Raw genomic sequence first — 15,414 nt, 5'->3', positions numbered from 1 at the left:
CATAGATATTTTTGAATTAAAGTTAATTCACACTCCAGGGTGCCAAACATATTGGTAGGAGGGTCCTTACATTTACCCGGGTGGTAGACTCCCAGGAGTTTCAACACTGGGTCAGGGTTCGAGTACCCACCAGTGGTGAAATCCCACGGCGTGTGTGTGTGCATGCGTTAAAAAATAAAGAAGATAAAAAAGATTAAAAGGCATTGGGAGGATTGTCAATCCAAAGGGTTTCTAATCCTATGAGTTCTGAATCCAAATGGTTCCATATCCATGCTCCCAAGCAGACTCTAAGTCCACCATGATATTTATTTGAGATACAACCAATTCACAAGTTAACACATGCATTAACGAAGTGAAAATACATATATCAGCTTGATTGAAAACTTCTATAGCCACTAGAAGTTTTAAAATATCAGCTTGATTGAAAACTTTTGTATCCCTTAAAAGTTTTAAAATATCAGCTTGATTGAAAACTTTTGTAACCCCTAAAAGTTTGTAATGGTGGGCGTCACTCTCTTCACTGTTTTCCATAGTGGGTCCACTTTAGCTTTGGATCTGACTCTTCTCTAGCTCGTGCTATAAAATAATCTCTCCAAATGCATGGTATGAATACAACACATACACTATAGTGGGGCTAACAAAACTTAGTGCTATCACTTTAGTAGCCAGTCTCACTACTTAATTTGTCAGTAGTTAATAAGTGTCCATGTGATCCTTAAGCAGTCTTCAAATGTAAACATCTAATACCAACTATTTTCTATGATACTGGCTACTTCAGCTTTAGATATGCTTTATTCTTTAGCATATTCTTATGATATGGTCCACTTGAGATTTACATTTATTTTTGGGCAAATGCATTAAAATGAGAAAAACGGATAGATGGAGGGTCCACGTACCTTTAAGACTAGCTCGTTGGGTGGTGATGGGTCACCAGCCAAATGACATCCAATGCGTGTAACCCTTATCACCCACCTTGATGATAGGTTTTACATCCACGCAATCCATTCAGCCTATCTTATGAGTTGTTCCAAAAAAATAGTATATCCAAATCTCAAGTATGCCACACCACACAACAACAATCAAAACTTCTCTTAAGACCTATATTAATATTTATTTGTCATCCAACTCGTTGATTATTTTAATGTTTATTTACCATCCAACCTGTTGATTAGGTATACCAAATCTGGATGAAGGGAAAATATAAATATCAGCTTCATCCAAAACTTGTGTGGCCCATGAAAATATTTTAATCGTCATTCCCCACTATTTCCAGTAGTGTGGTCCATCCAAGATTTGGATCTTCTTAATTTCTGGGATAAAGTACTAAATATATATGGGAAAAATTATAGACAGTCTTGATATATAAAAAATTCATCAAAATGGGTCTTACACGGTCTGTGTCATATCCACTGAGGTGTACCCGGGCAACACCTAATCGGCTCCTGCTGGCCTGGCAGCGACATTTTGGGAATTTATGCAGTCCTGAAGCGTCAGGACAGTGATATTGTCCTTGGTCTGACGTTACTTGCAAGTGGACCCGTTCTCTAGTGATCCCTACTGTTAATCTTGTTGGACTCATCGTTGATTGGGGATAAGAAGATATTTTACAAATTACAATGCTCTCTATATATAATATTAACAATTATTCTGGGCCTTTGTTTTTGTATTTCTTTAAAGCGTCTATGTTTAGGCCACAGATGGTATGATTATAGGATTATATCTGGAATGTCTACGGATGGTACGGTTTAACGGTTTGGATTTCTGAAATATGGACGTATTGATGCATCTGGACCGTTGACCCGTGGATCGTTAGAAACTATACAATTAACCGTTGCTGACGTCCGAAAGGACGAGGATCTCCTACGCCTTGGGAAGAGCCTTGCCATGGCTAATCTAGCCTTGAGGAACTTGCACCGCTGCGCACGTGGTAGTGCGGCAAATGTATACTATATCCGGACCGTTCATCGATTGGGTCCCACTTAAAGAGTTTTTCTTTTCATTAAATTAAATAATGGCTGTTAATTGGTTAAATGGACCACAAGTGATGATAAGAATGGAATGTTAGAAAACGTATCTAATGGTTGATATTAAACCCATAGATATCTATCCATTTCATGAGTCTAAAAGTCCCTGCGAATTTTTAGGTAGGGGCGTACATTGAATCGAACCGGCTTGAGCTGGCCTCAGCTCAACTCGGCTCCGCCACTAGCTGGCTTCAGCTCGAAATCAGCTTGGCTCAATCCTTGAGCCTGATTAGCCAACTCGTTTTAGTTCAGTCAGTAGCTCAGGCTAATTCAAGTCAAAATTGAGCTGAGTTTGTTATTGCAGCATTTCCACAAACGCCTACACTACACTTTCATAATCTCACTTAATGTAAAATAGAAACAATTTTACAAGTATTTTATCAAACACCTTCTAAGTAACATAAAAATAAAAAAAAAATGATATTTATTACATGTACATACCTTCCTTGTCACCGGCCACACTTTGTTGAGTTATTTCATCAAATACTTAGTAAGCAACATCAATAACAAAGTAATTGAGTCACTGAACTGGTTTGATCCGAGTCCGATTCGAATATAATTTGATCCGAGTCTGATTCAAGGCAAGGCTAGCTCGAACTCATTTTTGAGATAAAAAAATCAACTCGATTAGGCTCGAACTCAGCTTCGAACCAACTTGATTCGAGCTTTTTTGAGTCGAGTCAAGCAAGCTAATCGCGCTAGCTCGGTTCATGTACACACCTATTTTAGTGTATTTTAAGCATTTTTTCACCGGATGCATGGATATGATATTGTAAAAAAAAAATGCCACGTAGCGTACATTCCGAGTGAAAGATCTCGGACTCACGTTAGCGAGTTGCATTGTGTTTTTAAACAAGATCACTTATGAGACTACGCGCGTGGAGCGAGTATGTTCATCGCGGTAAAAATTTCATATTGCTTAAAAACGTGAAATCTGGTCCATTCATCCGCTGAAATAATTGTTACCTCGGCGATATATATCCACTGATACTCTTAAAAATCTCAGAAAAAAGAATTATAAGTTACGGTCCACAAACGTTAACTATCCGTTTGTCATGCATGCATATGTCAGTTGATTAAGGAAACATATTGATTTCCATGTTGATATATTTTCACTGTGGTCCTAGACAAATGAATGGCTCGGATCACACGCATACACCTCTTTGGCTTGCGTATCTCTCCTGGCCATCTCATGCGCCTGGATCCATCTTCGAAATCCAAAATGGATACATTGAATTTCCATGCTTGCGTGGAGCCAGCGAAAGCACGTGCGTCCACGAAAGGGAGCCGATGGTTGGACGCGGAATTTCTGCGAAATCCTTTCGCATTAAGTTTCTGTGATGTGATGGAAACTTAGGTGGGCTCATGTCAGCTCGTCCAAAATTGAACCCGATCCAATATTCAGTTGGGCAAAAAATGTGAGGATTGGACGTATACATTCGAAATATTAAAAGAAAAATAAATAAATTAGAAAAAATACACCTATTAATATTAAGTAAATAAATACAATGAGGAATAATGAAAAAAGAAAATGAAAATGAAAAAGGGGTAAGTTGTTTTATTTATTTGATATTATTATTTTTATTCCCTTTTTACTTTTGATATAATAAGAAGATATTAAAAGTGTATTTTTTTCTGATTTATTTGTAATCTTTCAGGAAAAAAAAAAAATGAAAGAAAACTATGCGTTGTTTTATTTTTTTGATATTTTTATTAATTTTTTATGGAGATGATGATGGTAACAATAATGATGATAAAAATATTGAAAGGTTTTCATAAATTTTTAAAAGAAAGTAGTGTAAAAAATAAAAAATGAAGGACCTGAGCATTTTTGTCGGTGAAAAAGACGCGCTACTGTCAAAGGTCTGGAAAAAAGTTCAAAACAAGGCTGCCTAATTACTTAATTAAGACAGATAAATTTTGTTAATAAATCCAATACTGGTCGCCTGCAGGCAACCGTCCTATCCTTTTTGGAAACGGATTGGCTACTTCCTGCCACTAGCCTAGTGGCTGGTGGTCGTTGCTCTGTGGGCTGCACCATAATGTATGTATTTCATCCATACCATTCATCCATTTTTACGGATCATTTTAGGGCTTAATCCCAAAAATGAGAGGGATATAAATCTCAGGTAAACCACAGCACCAGAAAATAATAGTGATTGGATATCCACCATTAAAGTACTCAAAGGCCACTGTACTGTTTATTTGACATCCAATCTGTTGATTAGGTCATACAGACCTAGATGAAGTGAAAAAAAACAAAGATCAGCTTGATCCAAAACTTTTATCACCCCAAAAGTTTTTAATGGTCAACATTCATTCAACAATGTTCCTGTAATGTGGTCCACTTGAGATTAGGATATACCTCATTTTTTTGTCTCAAACCCTAAAATGATCCAGAAAAATATATGGGGACAGCATGGATGAAACACATACATCATGATGGGCCCACAGAGCACTGAATAGCCAATCCGTTTCCATCATCTTTCTCAACGGCATAACTTTTTTTTTTCTTTTTTTGTACTTAATCAACGTATTTTTTGTACTCAATCAACACGTAGTACCGTACCACATTATTCCACGTAATCAACACCATTAAAACTATAGGCCCCACCATGAAAATTACACTTCTCTGAATTCAGACCGATCCACCATTAATGAGCCGACATGCATTTTTTTTGTGTAAGATGATCTTATGATTGGCCCTACGGTTTTCATTTACTCACCTACTGCAGGACAGGCATGTTAGCTGTGAACGTGATGGACGCGGATGAGATAGATACTGACAAGTTAAGTAGTGAGACTGGCTACTGAAGTGATATCACCAAATTATGTGGACATCACTAATAATGTACGTGCTCTATCCGCTCTATCCACGGCTTCCATTCATTCGGAGATATCATTTTAAGGCACGGCCTACATAACAAGGTAAATCCAAAGCCTTAGTGGACTCACCACAGAAAACAGCAGGAAGATTGGCGCCATGTTGGAACCTTCCTGCTTTTTGGTCAGTAACCTGAAAGTTTAGGACTCTCCAAATTTAAAGATTTTGAAGGCAGCTTCCATCATCCATTTATCTTCTCACGTCAACAGTCCCACATCGATAGTGACCCCAAATCAATGGCTACAATCATTATCCATGGTATCCCAATAAATACAAATTCCATTCTAGTAAACATCTTACTCATGGGCCAATTAGGCAAGTTCTCTCCATGTGATGGCTACTTATAAGAGTAGGATTTCAAATCATCTTTGCAAATGTATGCCAAATCTAGCCTGTCATCTAGTGTGCCCCATTGTATATGTTAGATGGCTTGAAAATAGGCCATTGCTTCTGTCAATGGGACATCATGAATCAACGACTCATAATTCATTCAGTGCAAATGGGACATTGATTTTAACCATTTCATCACTATTTTGTAGACCATGAGGGAGCATTTGGATCTTAATTTACTTGAGATAAGTTATCTTAGTTTCTACTTAATAAATATACTGCTGTAAGTAGAAAAAATAATTTATTTGGTGGTATAAAAACAAACCCTAAATCAAATAAAGGATCTTGTGCTTCTAAAGGCACACGTGTTTTTGCAGCTAGATTTATACCACACACATGGTAGTGCTGGTTTGATTGGTTCATCTTAACCATCTAATAAACGTTGATTAGCCCATATCTAAAAGTTGTTTTGATTGGTTCATCTTAAGCATCTAATAAATGTTAATTTTCCATTAAATCCAATGACCAGCTGAGCCTGCGGCTATGATCATGAAACACATACATATGGTAAGTTTATCAACTAGAAACCCTCAAGGCAGGTGGAGATCGATCAACTACATAAATTAAGCCATTGTGAAGTAATAATGCCGGGCATTTCTCTCTTTTATTGATGTTAATAACAAATGATTTGGATTGTCCCTCCCATGCCCCATGGTGTTGTTTTTGGGTCTCCCTCAGTTTGTTTTTTTTTGTTTTTTTTTTTTTTTTTCCTACTTTATAAGCCCTAACGAATGGCAATGGACAACTTAAATATACTGACTTCAAAATACTATATCCTCTTAAATATAACTTTATTACAATTGAAAATATCTGTAATTAAAAGTTATTTATGAACTGAAAATCACTTAGACGTATGGATTGGAATCACTTGAATTAAAGAGGAATTACTTAACTTTCTCTTCTACCGTGAATTTGCAAGAAGCAATATGTCTTTTCTAAAGCTTAATTTTATTTTACTTTTTTCATTGCAAAATAGATCTTCATATAGGTAATGTTGTGTACGAGTCGAATTGAGTCGAGCTTGGCACAGCTCGGCTCAGCTCGGCCAGTAGCTAACCCCAAGTCAAACTCGACTCGACTCGGCTCGGTCCTTAAGCTTGTCTTACTGGCTCGGTTCGGTTCAGTCAGCAGCTTGGGTCAATTTAAGCCAGTTCAACATTTTTTCAAACAAGTAAAATGTCTCTTCAATTTCACATAATGTAAAACAGTAACAATTTTTCACAAGTATTTTATCAAAACACATAGAGAGCAACATCAAAATCAAACATCGAGCGAGCAGTTTCAAAATTAAACAGCCGACGTATCCATTTCTTCTTTGCCGACACTTCGTTGAGTCATTTCATCAAACACTCGGCGAACAACATTCATATTAAAATAACCGAGTCACTGAGGTGATTTGATCCGAGTTGGTTCGAGTTGAGGTTCAATCAGAGTTAGGTCAAGCTCGGGCAAGCTCGAACTCGGCTTAAAAAAATTTTGAGCTCCAAAAGCCAACTCAACTCAGTCTGAATCCAATTTCAAGCCGAGGCGAGTCAAGCTTTTTCAAGTTAAATCAATCAAGCTGACCAAGCTAGCTCAACTCGTGTACAACTCTATATATAAGGCAATTACGATTTCTCATATGTATATTAATAACCATTGGTTTTCGATGAATATGACATCTTTCTAAGATAAAATGAAAGCTTATAAACAATATAAAATGTTAGAAATGTAAGTGTTTCTTGTACATAATAGAAGATAGAAGAAAACAATAACGAAACGATCAGATCTATCGGGTATAAGGCTCGACTTGAATAATCAATTTCTCAAGATAGATTTACTACCCTTTTTCTAGAAGTTCTAGCAAGTGCAAACGAAGGAAATCTGTAAATTGTCTTCAAGATACAATAAACTCTCAATCGATTTTCAATACAAAAATTTGCACATTTAAGTGTTGAACAAATCTCTAATTTTGACACCGATATACCTTAAGTCGTTCAGAAAAAACTCAGCAAGACATTAGATCGAGAGTAATTGCACAGAAGATGATATAATCTTAAGGATTAAGAGTATCTTCTTCTGGATTATAGTATCCAGGATTTATATCAATTGAAAGGTTATGGATTTCTTCCTGAAGAGGTGCTAAAGAGCCTCTTCAAGAAATTCATACCCATTCATAGCAAATAATTGTCTTTCCATGAAAGGACATGACTCTTTGTCCTATAGCAGTTATTTCTGTAGCCATTCAGACAGGAGCAGTTATCCAACAAGAAAAATTGTATCCACATAAGTGACATGTGGCATAAGTGCCACATGTATAATCATGTCACAATTACTCTCAATCATAAAAAAGGTAATAAAACTTCAGGGTAAACCCCTGTTCAATACCAGTTGAACCATGACCCAAAAAAGTTTGAACCGTGTGCCAAAAAGACTAAGTCTCTTATTGCTCCTTGCGACGATGCGCACGTGCGAAGTACTAAGTACGCCTAATAAAGAGCCCAAGCAGCACTACAGCCCACACCGTGAGAAGATTTGTGTAAGTGCTATGGTCTCATGCTCCTTTGGTTGTCAAATTTTGTTGTGTCAAAATCTCTATCTGTGTCTTGTGTTTGTATGTTGATATATATATATATATGTTCAAAATACGACATCACAATGCTTCAAGTCAAGTATGGTGATCGACTTCAAGAAATGCAAGGTCATGTATTTTGTCCTCTTTTGTAAGCATCATGATCAGAGCTACATCGATAAGAAGGGTGTTTGTTCAAGACTCAAGTGCAACTCAAGATGAAGTTTAATTTCAAACTATAGAAGATCTCAAGATTAAGCTACATCAAGTAAAGATCTTAAGCTTTGTAAGGTTTAAAGGTCAACCTCCATCTGAAAGAATGAAGTTTCAATGTTCATACTTAATGTCTCAGGTATGAATAACCTTAGATTGACCTTAGAGTAGGTCATTTTGTATATATAATTCAAACTGAATCTTTTTATATGAATTTGGTCTATTCTAAGACTAGTCCTGGACCTTGTTCGACTAGTCATAGCACTGGTTTGACCAGTCCAAGAAATTCTACGACCAGTCTTAAGTTGTTGCAATTTTTCAGAATTTTTTGGTTACTCTACGACCAGTCCTGGAGACTGTTCGACCAATTGTAAGAATGGTCATGACTCGTCCTTCGACCAATCCTAGATCTACGGCTCGAACTATAGCAACCAATCCTGGTTTCCTACGACCAGTCCTGGGTCAGATACGACCAGTCGTAGGTAGTCTAAGACTAGTCGTAGAACGGTTTTTTAAAATCGCGCTCAAAAATTCAAAATGTCATTGGTTCTACGATCAGTCGAAGGGTTCCCAAGACTAGTCGTAGACGAGATTTTTGCATCTATAAATTGAACATGAATTTCAGAGATTGACAACTCGATTCAAGAAAATTCAAGGCTCCACTTTGAGATAAGTTTGTGTTCATTTTAAGCTACATTGTGCATATTTAATATTCTCTTTTATTAGCTTTTCTTATTTGATTTTGTTCATATATTCTAATCTTATTTGAAAAGAGGAATTGTTGTATTCCGTCTTCTTGGAATCAAAATCAAATAGAGCTACGCCCAATTTAGTTTAATTTAAAATCAATTAGAACCTAGAACCATTTTTAAAGTGAGTATTGGACATTGAACTTTTATATTTGAACTTCTACTTTGATTGGTTCTACCGGGCTGTTACAGAAGGAGAAATCCAGGTATTTTACATTTGTGTAAATCTTCTATTCTTTTTGGTTTTCTTTTAAGATTCGCTAGAAAAATCTCATTGTGTTGGTTATCCGAGGAGAGCCAGAAAACTCAAAAAGTGAGTTTTTGGATTGTGTAAGCCCAAGTTAAAAAGACATAATTGTGAAGGTTTTAGGTGAACTTGTGAAACCTATTTTGATAGTGAACGCTGATATCCCCTGTGTGAGGATATTAGGAGTGGAGTAGCTGTGTGGCTATTGTTGAACAGTTGGTGTACACACAGGCGAACCAGTATAATTCTTTGTCTTATGGTTTGAAAGTTCATTTAATTTTTATATCTTTTACCATTCAGATTTGTGGGATGTATGTGTGGATGTGAATGTTGTAATATTTACATTTCAAGCATTATGAGAATGTTGTAATAGTTTAGAATTTATTTCTTGCTATTTCCTTTATTTTCTTTCAGTTTGAGTTTTTGATATTCAATTTGTTCTAGTACGGTTGTCTTGCCATAAACCCTTGATTTTTATGGTGTAATGTTGTCCTTAAAACAACATTGGTATCAATCTTTTTATTTGAGTTTGCTTTACATTTATATATTGTGATTTGTTTAAAGTGCTATCATTTCTTTATTTTAATTTCGTTGTTAAAATTTTTATTTGGCATAGTCCTATTCACCCCCCCAGATAGGACATATATCTGGGTCATTTCAATTTGAACCCTGATTGCATAAGCAAGAACCTCTTATCTTACCGACTGGCTATACACACTATTTATGGAAAGTTTAAATAAATAATATATTTATTTACTTTTTAAAAATAACTTTTATTTTTAAAATTTATTTTTATTCTAAAAAACATAACAATCCCCCACAATTTCAAAAATAAAATCAGATTCTTGAACGAATGGCATATCAGTATAATATAGGTGCATAAGTAAATGTATCTTTTGGATTTGAACTTTTACTTTAGTGTATACGTATCAAAGTTATGTCAGATACTTAGTGACCCATTAGTCTTGAGCTAAAGACCTTATATGACTCACTGGACACATAACACACATTTATTCATATATAACTGGAGATATAAAAGTTCTCACATTTCTGGCCTTGTGCGTATCCTTATTTCATAAGTATTCTAGAGACGATCTCAATCTCTTCAAAAGTGGCCTCACTTCTCTACTCATATATGTAGATATATCAAAGATGATTCTACTTCATCTCAGCAAAGTCTGCTTATAGATTTATTAAGAGTTAGTACTCAACTTCTTATGAAATGCAAAAAACAAACACTAGACTTTTAGGAATGAGACTCAAATTTTCTTTTTCTAGTGTATGTTTAAGTCACATACTTGACTTGTTTGTCCTTTTGAACCTATCCTATATTTCAAAACATAGGTATAATTGTCATCAAGAGTGAAAGTTACATCTTTATGGATCTTAGTCTCATTCCTTTAGTGGTTCTTCTTATTTGATCTCTTGATAAATATTTTGTCGAGGGATTTGCTAAGTTCAAGATAGATTTAACATAATCAACTGTGATTACTTCATCTCTAAGCATTCCTTTAACAAAATTATGCCTTAGACCTACATTTTTATATTTACCATTATAAGTCTTACTCATAATACGACAAAGAGTAGCCTGATTATCACAAAAGATAGATATGGCAAGAGCAAGTTTCGGCCAATATGAGATTTTCAACAGTAGGTATCTTAGCCATTTGTCTTCTTTACAAGTAGTACCAAGTGTAATAAACTCATTTTCCATTGTATAGTGAGATATGCATGTTTGTTTCTCAGATGCCCATGATATTGCTCCTCCTCTAAGAGTGAATATCCAGCCACTTGTAGATTTAGATTATATACTATCTGCATTCTGGCTTGCATTGTTGTACCCTTCAAGTACAGCGGGACATGATTTATAATGCAGTCCATAGTCTATACTTCCTCTTAGATACTTTAAAACTCTCGAAATCGCATTCTAGTGTATTTGTCCTGGACTATTGGTATACCTGCTTAGCATTCCTACTGTGAATGCTATATCGGGTCTAGTGCAATAAATTTAAGTTATGGAAGGTTAAGATGATTAGACTATTAACCAAGCAAGGCGAGATTAAAGCTCTTGAGGAGTGAAAATCTACCATGAAAGATGAAGAATGGAAAAACCTTGATGGTAATGCTTTAACCTCCATCCATTTATGTCTCACGTATGAGGTTCTCTGTAATGTTTTGAGAGAGAAAACTGCGGATAGTTTGTGGGCAAAGTTAGAGAACATCTATGCGAAGAAATTATCTGAAAATCGCATACACTTGAAGCTACAGTGTTATACCTTCAAGGTGGCAGAGGGTGGAGATTTAGAAGCCCACATCAGCAACTTTAATAAATTGATGTGTAAATTACTGGATATGGAGAAAGTGGTAAAAAATAAGGAACAGACATGTATGTTGTTGAATTCTCTTCCTTCATCGTATGAGTCATTTGGGGACGTAATGTGCACCGCAAATAAAACCCCGAGTGCCGACACCGTTATCTCAACCCTTCAAGGGAAGGCTATGAGAAAGCTAAACGGCGACATAGGGGCATCTTTCAGTGCATTGATTACGAGGGGCAAAGATTCTGAGTGAGGTACATAATCTTTAAGACCTAGATCCAAATCCAAGGGTAAGGGCAAAAGAAAATTAAAGTGTTGGAGCTATGTGATGTCTGGACAAATGAAGAAGTATTGTGGAAATCCTAAAGTGAATAAAAAAATTCAACAGCTTCTTCTAAGGAGGCCAATGTTGTCACATCTGATGAAGAAACAAGTGGTGGTGATGTTCTGTCTATTTCTATGATTGGTCACTTACACGACAATCATAAAGACGGTAGATACTTGACACAGGGGCATCATATCACATGACTCCTCATCGGAGTTAGTTCGCTAGTTACAAGAAATGCGATGGTGGACATGTTTTTATGAGCAATGACAATGCCTGTAATGTTGTAGCTATTGGTACGGTGAGCATCAAGATGTTTGATTGGATGGAGCTTACCTTAACTGATGTCAGACATGTTCTTGATATGAATAAAAGTTTGATTTCTTTCGGTGCACTCAAGGCTATATGGTGCAAGTTCATTGGTATTGATGGTATCCTTAAAGTTTCAAAAGGGGCACTTGTGGTTATGAGAGTGCAAAGGTATGGAAACCTTTATAGGTTGATCGGGAGTACTTCAGCAGGTGGAGCGGCAGTAGCTATTGCAGACTATACATCTCTATATACGTGGCATGCTCGTCTGAGATACATGAGCGAGCGGGGCATGAATGTACTTTCTGATCGACATTTGATTCCAACTTTTAAAATTTTTGATTTAGATATATGCAAGCATTATATACATGGTAAACAACCTAAATTGTCTTTTAAACCTGGAAAACATGTATGTAATGGAGTATTTGATTATGTGCACTCTAACGTGTGAGGGCCATCACCAGAAGTTTCCATTGGTGGGTCGTCATGGTTTGTTTCATTTATTGATGATGACTCTAGGAAAGTTTGAGTTTACTTCATGAAACGTAAATCTGAAATTTTCACCACATTTAAACAATAGAAGACAATAGTGGAAAAACAGTCAGTGTAAAAAATAAAGGTTTTAAAGACTGACAATGGTGGAAAATTTACTTCCATTGAGTTTAATGATTATTGTAAGGATGAAGGAATCATCAGGTATAACATAGTGCGCCATACACCCGAGCAAAACAGTGTGCCTGAGCAAATGAATCGGACTCTCCTGGAGAGAGTCAGATGCATGTTAAGTAATGCTGCGTTGGACAAGGACCTATGGACAGAGGCGGTTAACACAACTTGTTATTCAGTGAACTGGTCTCCTTCAACAACAATTGAATGTAAAATTCAAGAGGAAGTATAAAGTGGTTAGAAAATCAACTACTCGGATCTATGCATATTTGGTTGTGAGGCTTACTCTCATGTACCATCAGTTGAGAGAGATAAGCTAGACCATAGAGCCAAAAAGTACATATTTGTTAGCTATAACATTGGTGTGAAAGGTTATAGATTACTCGACAAGGTCACACGCAAGGTCATCACTAGTCGTGACGTTAGATTCGATGAAAGCTTTCTATTTCGCAAGAATAATCAAGAGAAGCAAGAGGAACCAGAAAGGTTAATCGTAGACGTCCAGATTAACACAAATGATACTTAGGCAGAGACAAATGCGCGGATAGAGGTACAAGATTAGGTGGAGCAGCCACCTGTGAGAAGGAACCCTCCGCGTAATCGCAGGTTACCGACAAGATACAAGGACAACTCTAATATTGCATATGCCCTCACTATATATGAGGGGGACCCGTCTACTATTCAAGTGGCTTTTGATGAGCTCAATGCAGAAAAGTGGAAGGCAGCTATGGATGATGAGATAGACTCGGTACAAAAAAATCACACATGGGGAGTTGATGGAGCTACCAGTGGGCCGAAAAGTGATTGGATGCAAGTGGTTATACATAAGAAAACAGGATAGATACAAAGCAAGGTTGGTAGCGAAGGGTTATGCTCAGAGAGAAGGAATCAACTTCACAGAGATATTCGCGCCGGTGGTTAAGCAGGTGTTAATTAGATTCGTGTTGGCGTTGGTTGCCCAATACGATCTCAAACTGGAACAGATGGATGTCAAGACTGTATTCCTACATGGGGAGTTGGAAGAGCAGATCTACATTAAGCAACCAGAGGGCTACGAAGTTAAAGGGGCATAGTAAAAAAAGGTTTTGCAGGCTAATGAGGTTGTTGTACGACTTGAAACAGTCACCTAGGTAGTGATATAAAAAATTTGATTCTTTCATGGTGAGTCAAAAATTTACTCGGAGTGGATACGATACCGTGTTTATTAAAAGACACTGAGTGATGACAGATTCATCATTTTAGTATTGTATGTTGATGATATGTTGATCGCTAGTCATTATATGTCTGAAATCAACGTACTGAAGACTCAGTTATCAGGTATATTCGAGATGAAAGATCTGAGGGCTGCAAAAAGAGTTCTCGGCATAGATATTCATAAATACAAGAAGAAGAGCAAACTTTGGTTATCACAGGTTGAATACCTTAAAAATGTGTTAATCAAATATGGGATGGACCAAGCAAAGCCGGTGAGCATTTCCCATGCGGCTCACTTTAAGCTTTCCTCGTAACAATATCCTAAATTAAATGAGAAAAAGCAGATTATGTCTCGTGTGCCTTATTGGAATGCGGTTGGTAGTTTAATATATGCTATGGTCTGTACGAGATAAGACATTTCACAGGCAATCAGTGTTATGAGCAGATACATGTCAAACCCCAACAAGCAACATTGTGAAGCGGTGAAATGGCTACTTCGATACATTCGAGGTACAAAAGACTACGTCTTAACTTTTAAGAAGACATGGACAAAGTTGATAATGTATGTGGATTTTGACTACGCAGGCAGTGTGGATTTCAGAAAGTCTACTTCAAGATACTTGTTTGTATTAGCGGGTGGAGCAATTAGTTGGATGTCGATGCTTCAGTCCGTGGTGGCTCTTTCCAAGACTAAAACAAAATATATGACAGTGACGGAAGCATTTAAAAAAGGTGCTTGATTTAGAGGCATGATAAATCAGCTGAGACTTCATTAGGAGGCCGTGCCGGTTAACTATGATAGCGAGATCGGTATCAAATTGGCTAAAATTTTTGTTTATCGCTCACATATTAAATACATTGATGTTCGCCACTTTATTAGACAGGTGCTTGAGGAAGGAGGCGTAACACTGAAGAAAATTCACACAACCATGAATCCATCAGACATGCTCACCGAGGTCATTCTTATAGAGAAGTTCAAGTTCTATGCAACTTCTCTAAACTTAGCGATGACATAAAAGAAGAATGGAGTGTGCATGAGAAGCGTTGATTGAAGCTATGATGCGATATAGAGATAGGAGAAGAGGTCAAGAAGCTACACGGTTGAAAGCTTAAAGATATGGTGGAGGTTATTGTAAAAAAAGGATGCCTTAAATCTTCTTGTTGCTGGACCAGTCGAGGAACTGACTCGACTAGTCGAAGGTCCCTTCGACTGGTCGAAGCCTGCTCGACTCGAAGTCTAGCAACTATGTATTTGGGATCTCTGGGATGCTCGACCAGTTGAGGGACATGCTCGACCAGTCGAAGGGGTCCTTCGACCAGTTGAAGCCCTGGCTCGACTAGTCGAAGGTTACGCAGACTGCAAGTGGACTACGTATATTTGAGGCGGTTTCCAGACTTTTTTAAAGTCAATGCGTAAGGGGTGTTTCTTAAATTATAAATAGGAGTTCCTAAGGCATTTCTAAACGATTCTAAGGCTTTCTAAAGTATTCTAAAGGGTTTCTAAAAGGTTTCTATGGTTACCAAAGGGTGTAGCAAGGGTGAGA

Source organism: Magnolia sinica, chromosome 9, assembly GCF_029962835.1.
Source record: "Magnolia sinica isolate HGM2019 chromosome 9, MsV1, whole genome shotgun sequence".
NCBI classification, from domain to species: Eukaryota; Viridiplantae; Streptophyta; class Magnoliopsida; order Magnoliales; family Magnoliaceae; genus Magnolia; species Magnolia sinica.
Note: the sequence above shows the minus strand (reverse complement) of the source record.